The following is a 10,946-nucleotide window of genomic DNA, read 5'->3' on the forward strand; positions in this document are numbered from 1 at the left end:
TCCAGGCCTTGAACACTATAATGTTTGAGCATCAAGGTTAGGTGCTGCAAATGAGGTAATGAGAGGAGGATTCAGGAAATGAAATCATGGAAAGTACTTACCGTGACGACAATATTGACTAGTCCTTTGGGGCAACACCATGATGATGATGATATATGGTGTTTTCCACAATGGCAGTATTGACTGGTCCTTGTATAGAAAATAAGCTCATTAAGTGTAGAGGTATTTGACCTACCGTCAAATGTAGTAGTAAATTCGGGTCAATTCCACATTTAAATAGCTTGTTTTCTATGCAATTTAGGATTTTATATTTCATTTTCGGTAATTAGGCCTAGGATAGAAAGTTATAAAAAAATAAGTTCTTTTTAACACAATTTGTAGGTGTTGTGACCTAATAGGCTGACAGGGCCTTAGGTTGTGCTAATTGGTTTAATTGAGTGTGTAGGATGGAGATATAAATGTCCAATTGGCGTAGAAGCAAATGTCAAGTGATGCACAAGATTTTCGAGATGTTAAAACACCAAATGAACTACACAAGGCAGATTTTTGGTGTTGTTTCGCGTCACACAAGGGGTGTGGTCTGAAACATGTCGACGTCTTGCCCGAGTAAATTGGGGTTATTTTTGTCTGCATAAACCAAAATTATACAAAAACCTAAGACGTGCGAAAGACCTAATTTAAGTTGCCAACACCTCTATAAATAAGACATTAGGGGTTGAATGTAATCAAGTCGTCCTAGATGCCTTAAAAAAATCATCGTAGTTTAGAATTAGTTTTAATTTATTTTCTTTTCGACTTTTAGATTCTTTCTTGTTTTTCTTCTTGAATCAGTTTTGATTCAAGGACTTGTTTATTTAATTAAAGTATTGAATTTATATTCTTTTTGTACTTATTTTATTTCGATATTCCTATCGAGAGATTTGCTACTTTGTTCCGTATTCGATACTCAATCCACAATTATTCAAATTTTTTTCTCTGAATTGATCGTGTTTTATACATGGTTTATTCAATTGAAGTTGAGATTATGAATAACATGAATGGCTAAATCCCTTAGGGGAGATTAACGAGTGGATGAGAATGTGATTAATGGAGGATTTAAGATTTCTCGAGATAGATTGGTTGGTATAAATTACGTGTTATTAAACTATTAGGTTTAACAACCCTAATAAGTTACCATAGGGTAGACAAGATTAGAAGATGAAGTCGAACTAAGTAAATCGTAATTTATCCTGGTTGAGAAAGTGATATAAGAAGATAAACGAGTATGACCAATCGATTAAGTTAATTAGAGCCGAGAGGTAATAATTGTCTGAAGTGATGACTAATCTACTCTAGAACCCCAAATTGAAGTTAGTTGCAAACCCTAAATCGAGTTTATAACACCCCTAACCCATTTTCGTTGCCAGAACAGGGTTACAACAGAAATGGGTTATAGAGCATTACTGTTACAGAACAATTACAGGTAATTCATGTCATTTACTCTTCATATATAAAGCCAGACATATTCGATCATATTATCCCTTAAATGGACCCTCGATGCCCAATTCATGAGTTAGAAACAATCGGGACTAAATAAGGAATTTAGAGAATTTTTCATGAAATTTTAAAAACTTTTCCTAGATGCAGGGGATACACACCCGTGTGGCCAAGCCGTATGGCTCACAGGGCCAAGTGACACACCCGTGTTCTAGGCCGTGTGGGCATTCGATACAAGGAACACGGTCGTGTCCCGACTCATGTTCAAATTAGGGTAGCTACTGACTTGGGTCACATGGCCAAGTCACAAGCCTGTGTGCTAGGCTATGTATCACACGCGGCTGAGACACACGCTTGTGTCTCTGCCCGTGTGAAATTTCCTAAGCATTATGTTTCTTAATTTTAAGGATGCAAGGGACACACGGCCAAACTACATGCCCATACACATGGCCGTGTGTCTACCTGTGTGGACGAAAATAGGGCATTTTCAAGGTCACTTTTCTCACCCAAATTTGCCTTCAACCTACAACAACATTTGAATACATTTACCAACTAATTCAAGTCATTAAAACCAAACCAAACCAATCTTATGCAAGATATGTTATCACATAGTTTTAAGTATTCAAACTTACCTTTTAAATCAAACATTCATTTAAATATGGTTGTACCTATTATACCACTTCATGTATACTCATATCAACATAATATAACCTCATGTATATAAACATCAAACACATCATCACTAGCCATTCCCATGGCTAATTACAACCAAAACATGTCATCATTTGGCTTAACATAGCCTATACATGCCATTATACCAAAAGTAGTTTTGCTACTTATACCAAATTGAGTTGAAGGATAGTGTGATCTTGTTCCGACCCCCTCCAACCATCATGAGCTTTCGAATACTATAAACAGGGAAAAGAAAACCAAGTAAGCATTTAATGCTTAGTAAGTTTGTTTAATAGGGTTTTAACTTACCAATCATGTTCGTTTAAAGTAAACGTACAAATAACAAGCATCCAAAGCAAATTGGCCAATCGCCTAAACACATACACTCAATCAAACAAGTTAGTCATGAATTCTAAGTACTTTTCAAGTAATAAACATGAGCTCATCATATAAACATTTCCTTGTATTTTCAGTTAGCTACAATTAATGATTTATTCAAACCTTATCTTAACTTGTATCGAAACTTTGCTCGTTGAACCTTATGAAATATCAATGGAAATTAGGTAGTACACGTGAAATGCACGAACCTATAATCTATCAATTCATATTCACGAGTGTTCATGAGAACACTTAAACAAGAAACACTCTCGAGCCATATAAAGGGAAGCTCATGTAAGCCATGTAATGGGGAGCTTATCTGGGCTATATAATGGGAAACTCATGAGAGCCATAATCGGGAAGCTTCTGAGAGCCAATTGCAGGTAGCTCCGAAGAGCCATTAACGAAAGGCTCCAGATAGCCATATTTCAGAAATTTCAAGCGAGCCATTATCGGGAAGCTCCGGAGAGCCATTAATCAGGAAGCTCACAAAGAGCCTTTAATCAGGAAGCTCACGAAAAGCCATATAACGGGACACTCATAAGAGCTGCAGTGTGCCCACAACATGTTCAAGATCACAACCTATTGGGATGCTCCGAAGAGCTACTAGCGGGAAGCTGTAACACCCCAAACCCGTGACCGTCACCGGATTTGACCACGTGGTGTTACCGGTCTTACTTCCCTTATTACTCTCTTTGTAATATTTGATTGCTGTTCCAGGCAGGCTAGCTAACTGCGTCACTGTCGCCTTAAAAATCATATCTCGAGTTTCAAAACTTGGAAACTGATTCCGTAAATTTTCCCTGAATTTAGACTCATATATCTATCCATGGATTTATTTCTAGAATTTTTGGTTGGGCCAATTGGTACAGTTTATTAGTTAAAGTCGCCCATGTTACAGGGGTCGACTACACTGACCTTCACGCATTACGACCTGGATATCTTCTCGTACAGAGCTTCAATGCTCATGCCGTTTGTTTCTAATGAAACTAGACTCAAAGGGGAATCTGGACATATAAGGAACGACTTCTAATTCCTTCTGGATAATTTATGGTAAATTTTCAAAGTTGAGACAGGGGATCCAGAAACCGTTCTGGCCCTGTCTCACGAGAACTTTAATATCTCTCAGTATACTACTCATACGGTCGATTCGTTTCATCCATATGAAAATAGGTTCATCAAGGTTCAATTTCATAATTTATTCACTATTTAATTCTACTTCTACTATTTTTAGTGATTTTTCAATCTCATATCACTGCTGCTGTCCGCAACAGTTACTGCAGTAGACTATGCCAATTTCATGAATCTTTCCTTGGCCTTGCTAATCATCCATTATACATGACACAAATTATGGCCACCGTATCAAAATTAAAGTTTCTAAGACTCGTGGCTATAGGTTCTAGCATCCCACTCAACGACCACATAGGCCATTTTCACATGGCTTAAAGTTTACAACCCACAATTCAACAAAACAAAATAGCCTATACATGCCAAATGTTCTCCTAGTTCAACTACGAAGACAATACCAAAAGATTTCCAGCCGGTGTGATGACTTCAACGACGGTTCCAAGCACATAAACAATACGAGTCCAAGAGACCTAAAATGGGTGACAAGAAAACACCAAGTGAGTTTATAACTCAGAAGTCATAAGCATTCAACAACCATCCATTAATAAAGTTACCACAACATGAAACAATAAACGAGGCTAGGTACTCATCCATATCAAAACTATACCATAATTCCTCGGACCTTTCGGTTCAATCTCATACCAAGTCATACATCCACATTTCATATTCCACACAACAAGATATTTAAGGCATTTTCACACACTAACTCATTTCCACCACAACCATACAATTTCAATCATCACATAGATTTAAAGCTTACCAAGCTCAACCCCGAGCATGAACATATTGCCTATTCGTCATGAGCTCAAGGTACTTACCCGATCCGCTGCCCATACTCAACTCGATGGAGACACACCCTCCATATAATTGTTCGATCGGAGATATATATATATATATATAGAGAGAGTACGCACACACAGTGCTTAATACTCGATTTCGCACACTTAGTGCCATGCGATTTAAGCCCGCACACATAGTGCCATACCCTTCGAGCTCGCACACTTAGTGCCATATATTTCCAGCATGCACACTTAGTGCCATATATTTCCAGCATGCACACTTAGTGCCAATCTCATCACCGTACACTCGTATTGCCCGCACACTTAGTGCCGAAAGCAACTTTCTACACATTTCACTATTTCTTTTACATTCAACAAATGTCATCATTCCATACACATACATTTTCATTTATATATATATCATCCCATTAAACACAATTGCATAAATTTTACAATCATTTAAGCAATATCAAATATGTGCTTAATGACTTACCTCGGATGTTGTCGCACCGTTTTCAACGGCTATTCAATTACTTTGTCTTTCCCTTGTCCAACTTTGATCCTTTGAGTTCTTGAGCTAATTCACACAAATTTAACTTATTAAAACCTCATTATGCTAGCTTATGGCGAATATGACAAGGAGTTTAAATGGTCATATGGCCACCCTTTAGCTTGAATACACAATGATCATGCACATTTTATATTACATCAAGCAATTCAATACAATTCATTCAAGCATCAAGGAAAAGCTAAGGCCATCAATAGGCTACCTAAGGCCGAATATACACATCAACATATGTATTCGCTCATGTGGCCGAACATACACATCCATGTTAAGGCCGATTTCACACTTGATACATTCTACAAGTAAGGTCGCTTGTATCGACTAAACACCAATTTGTTTCAAGTTCACAACTAGGCTAATATGCACATATACACTAGTAAATCAACACTAACATTTGTACTTCACCTTACTAGCACTTCTCATTCAAATGACATGAACAACGAACATAGTTTCCTTTTATTTCCTACCATGGCCGAATGCCATACAACACCATACCATGCATCATTACAAGCTTTGCTTTTAGCATGCAAATAACATCCACAAATCCACCTTAGCCGAACCTTATCTCCATGATATAGTGAAGATTTGAACCATGGGCTAGTTTAGAACTCAAGCTAACTACTAAAACATGCTTGAATCTCATGGCACAACATCAAACTTACCTTAACTTAGATGCAAATATGGCCGAATGTCTTCAACTTTTCTCTTTTCAAACCGGCCAAGAAGAACCAAAGGGTGAAGCTTTTCTTTTCTCTTTGTATTTTCTTCCTAGTCTTTGCTCAAAGAAAGGATGAATAACAACTTTTTTTCTTTCTTACTCTCTAGCTACGGCACCATGGGGGCATCCATGCTCCTTTTTTCTTTTCTTTTTTCATTTCTTAATTCTTTCTACATAATGCACTAACTAAACATGTTGGAAACATGTCCCTTGCCCATAATCTAGACATGGTCACCACTCATCCAAAATAAATGGAGTATTTGACATGCAACTCCATTTATTTTACTTCATTCCTTTATTAACCTCTTAAAATTAGCTACATATTTTTAAATCCTTTCACATGAGTCCTTTTTCTTTCAATTCACAATCAAATTAACTAAATCAAAGGATTCAAAATTCACACATGCATTTTCACATATTCTAGACAATAAATATTACGTTCGAACATGTCGGTGACTCGGTTTAGCGGTCCCGAAACCACTTCCCGACTAGGGTCAATTTTGGGATGTCACAGAAGCTCACAAGAAGCTTATAACAGGAAGCTCGAAAGGGCTTATATGGGATGCTCTTTTGAGCTATGGCGTGACTGCAACATATGTAAGACCACAACCAATTTAGAAAACTTGTATCTATCGATTTTTATTTGTTCAAACGGGATTTAACACTTATCGGGCATTATCAGATATTCGATCAATTTCATATACATGAAAATTACATGATTCACATATACAACATTTAATTCAAACATATAAATGTACACAATTTAGTTACACGAACTTAACTCAACACTAACATGTGTATGAAAATCTACTAATTTGATACTTTTTCTTTTCCTCAATCTAACTCATTATTTGGTCTTTTTGGGTCTATATAAACGAATTTAATCATCAATTTATTACATTTCACATTCAAATCAACCCAATTCACGTCTTAGGCAAAATTATCATTTTGCTCATAAACTGTTAACTAATGACAATTTCGACCTTAGGCTCGAAAAATGAAATTCATGCAATTTAATCCTTATTCCAAGCCTAGTCAAATTTTTCATATAACAATAACAGTCCATATATTTCATAGAAATTAGAAATTTTCCATGAATTTTACATCTTTACAATTTAGTCCCTAAACCACAATTTCATCAAAATTCACTGCACAAAAGTTCTTTATCTATCAACAACCTTTCATTTTCTACCATAAATTTTATAATTCATGCATATTCATCCATGGAAAAACCCTAGTACTTTGATAACTTTACAAATTAATTCCCGAGATAGCTAAATTAAGTTATTACGATCTCAAAAATATAAAAATTACTAAAAACGGGACTTGAATACTCACCTAAATTGGCCAAATAAGTTTTCTCTTTCTTCAAGTATCCATGGTTAGGGGTTCCATAGATTTTATTTAGGAAAGATGATAAAAAAGATGACATTTTCTTATATTATTTATTTATCATCTTTTCATCTTTTAATTTCCAATTTCGTCCTTTTCTTTAGTTAAATTTCAATGAATGACTAATCATCCTTATCTACTAACCTCACTAATTGGTCTAATTTCCATATAAGGACCTCAAATTTTGAATTCTATAGATATTTGATCTTTTTAGCTACTAGAACTCAACCTTTGCATTTTATGCAATTTGGTCCTTTCCATAATTAGACATGTAATCGACAAAAATTTTCTTAACGAAATTTTCAAATGTTATTCCTATCATAATGCAGATCATGCAATAATATTAAAAAATAATTTTTTTACTCAAATTTATGGTCCTAAAACCACTATTCTGATTTCACTGAAAACGGGTCGTTATAACTCTCCCCCTTAAAGAAATTTTGTCCTCGAATATCTTACCAGTAAAGAGGTTTGGGTATTGTTTTCTCATTTTTTCCTCCGGTTCCCAGGTAGCTTCTTCTATTCCATGTCATTGCCAAAGAACTTTTACTAAAGCTACATTTTTATTTCTTAACTCTTTCGTTTCCCGTGCGAGAATTTTGATCGGTTCTTCACTGTAAGTCATATCAGGCTGAATCTCAACTTTTGTCAGAAAAATAACATGTGAAGGATCTAACGAAAACCATCGCAACATAGACACATGGAAAATATTATGAATTCTATCAAGTTCTGGTGGTAATGCCAGTCTATATGCAACAGGTCCAATTCTTTCAATAACCTCATATGGTCCGATGAACCGTGGACTCAGTTTTCCTTTACGGCAAAGCTGAAGAACTTTCTTCCAAGGTGATACTTTGAAGAATACCTTATCACCAACCTGAAATTCTATCTCTTTTCGTTTAAGATTGACATAAGATTTTTGATGATCAGAGGTTGTTTTCAAGCTATCCTGAATCACTTTCAACTTTTCTTCAGTTTCAGGAATCAAATCAACTCCATAAATATTTTTCTCACTGAGCTTTGTCCAATACAATGGAGTTTTACATTTACGACCATACAAAGACTTATACGGTGCCATTTTAATGGTGGACTGATAGCTATTACTAAAGGCAGATACTTTTCCCAGTTACCTTCAAATTCTAGTACGCAACACCGAAGCATATCTTCTAAAATCTATATTACACGTTTGAATTGACCATCTATCTGAGGATAGAATGTGGTACTAAAATGCAATTAAGTACCCAGAGCTTCTTGTAACTTGCTCCAAAATTGAGATGTAAACCGAGAATCTCTATCGGAAATAATAGAGACTGGTACCCCATGTAATCTAACAATCTTAGAAACATATAACTCAGCCAATCTGTCTAGAGAGAAATCCATATGTACCGGAATAAAGTGTGCAGACTTTGTTAGACGGTCAATAATTACCCAAATAACATCCTTCTTTTTCGAAGATAGGGGTAATCTCGATACAAAATCCATATTAACTCTTTCCCATTTCCATTCCGATATTGTAACTGGCTGGAATAATCCCAAAGGCACCTGATGTTCAGCTTTAACTTGCTGACATATCAAACATTTAGATATAAATTCAGAAATATCCCATTTCATTCCTGGCCACCAGTACATCATTTTCAAATTATTGTACATTTTGTTACTCCCCGAATGAACAAACATAGTACCATTATGAGTTTCGTGTAAAATCTTCTATATAAGTTTTGAATTCTTCGGTACACATATTCTGCCTCTGAATAACAGACAACCATCAGACCCAATCTGAAATTCAGAATCAGAATTTGACTCACATTGTACCCGTTTAGCTTGTAATTCATCATCATTTTTCTGTGCTTTATAAATTTATTGCAGGAATATCAATTTAGCTTTTAACTCAGCTATGATTGAATTATCATCTAACAATGACAACCAAGTATTCATTGCTCGTAAGACAAATAAAGATTTTCTACTCAAAGCATCAGCAACCATATAGGTTTTCCCGGATGATAGTTGATAATTAGATCATAAACTTTCAATAGTTCAAGTTATCTGCGATGTCTCAAGTTTAAATCTTTCTATGACATTAGATATTTTAAACTCTTATGATCAGTGAATATATGACACTTTTCACCAAACAGATAGTGTAGCCAAATTTTTAGTGCAAAAACAATGGCTGCCAATTCTAAATCATGTATCAGGTAATTCTTTTCATGTGGCTTTAGCTGTCTAGAAGCATAGGCTATTACTTTACCTTCTTGCATCAAGACACAGTCTAAACCATTTAATGATGCATCGCTGTAAATTACAAATTCCTTACCTGATTCAGGCTGAACTAGTATAGGTGTTTCAGTCAACAAGGCTTTCAACCTGTCCAAACTCTGCTGGCATTTATCAATCCATTCAAATTTTACATATTTCTGCAACAATCGTGTCATTGGAGAAGCTATCATCGAGAACCCTTTTACAAACCTCTGATCATTTCCAGCTAATCCCAAAAAACTTCTAATTTTAGACACAGTTTTTGGTGGTTTCCAGTTAACAATAGCTGAAATTCTATTTAGATCCACCCTGATACCTTCAGCAGATACTATATGTCCAAGAAAACCAACTTCATGAAGCCAAAATTCACATTTACTAAATTTGGCATACAGTTGTTTCTCACGTAGTGTTTGCAAAACAATTCTCAAATAATCAGTATGTTCATTTTCATCTCGAGAATATACCAGGATATCATCAATAAATACCACCACAAATCTATCTAGAAACGGTCTGAAAATTCTATTCATCAGATCCATAAATACTGCAGGTGCATTTGTCAAGCCAAATGGCATCACAAGAAACTCATAGTGCCCATACCTGGTTATGAATGCTGTCTTTGGTACATCTGAACTTTCACCTGTAGCTGATAGTAACCGAAACGAAGATCAATCTTTAAAAACACTGTAGCACCTTTTAATTAATCAACCAAGTCATCAATACGAGGCAATGGATACTTATTCTTAATAGTGATTTTGTTGAGCTACTGGTAATCAATACACAGTCTTAAAGACCCATCTTTCTTTTTAACAAACAAAACCAGAGCATCCTAAGGTGATAAGCAAGGTCGAGCAAAACCACTATCAGTTAATTCTTGCAACTGTGCTTTCAACTCTTTTAACGCCATTAGGGCCATTCTATAAGGTGCTATAGATATTGGTGTTGTCTCAGGAATAAGATTTATGGAAAATTCCACCTCCCTGACTGGCGGTAATCCGGGTAATTGTAACACCCCTTACCCATATTCGATGCCAAAATAGAGTACGAGGCATTACCAGACTTAAATTTAAACAAACATACAAAACCTAGACATAAATTTCCATCCGGATTTAAAAATTTTCATTTACAAACATATCTTCTCTAAAACGAGCCTATGAGGCCCAAAACATGCATTAAAAGTGTTTGGGACTAAATCGAGAACTTTAGAAAATTTTAAAACACATAGAAAATTTTTCATCAAAACAGGGTGACACGCCTGTATGGCTTGGGACACGCCCGTGTGGGTAGGCCATGTGGTCACACACGCCCATGTCCCTAACTCGTGTAACTCTCTGTTTATGATGTCATACACCAAAGGAAGTCACACAGCCAAGTTATATGCCCGTGTACTAGGCCGTGTGGCAAATTTAGTTCTCAAAATTTTTCATAAAATAGGTGCAGAATTCACATGCCTTGGACACACGCCCATGTCCCTAGGCCGTGTCCATCACACGGCCACGTCTTTACCCGTGTGGAAAAAAAATAAGGCTATTTACCAAGCCATTTTCCACCCTTACTTGCACCAACCTATACAACAACAAGTAACACA

This window comes from Gossypium arboreum, chromosome 9, assembly GCF_025698485.1.
Source record: "Gossypium arboreum isolate Shixiya-1 chromosome 9, ASM2569848v2, whole genome shotgun sequence".
Taxonomy (NCBI): Eukaryota; Viridiplantae; Streptophyta; class Magnoliopsida; order Malvales; family Malvaceae; genus Gossypium; species Gossypium arboreum.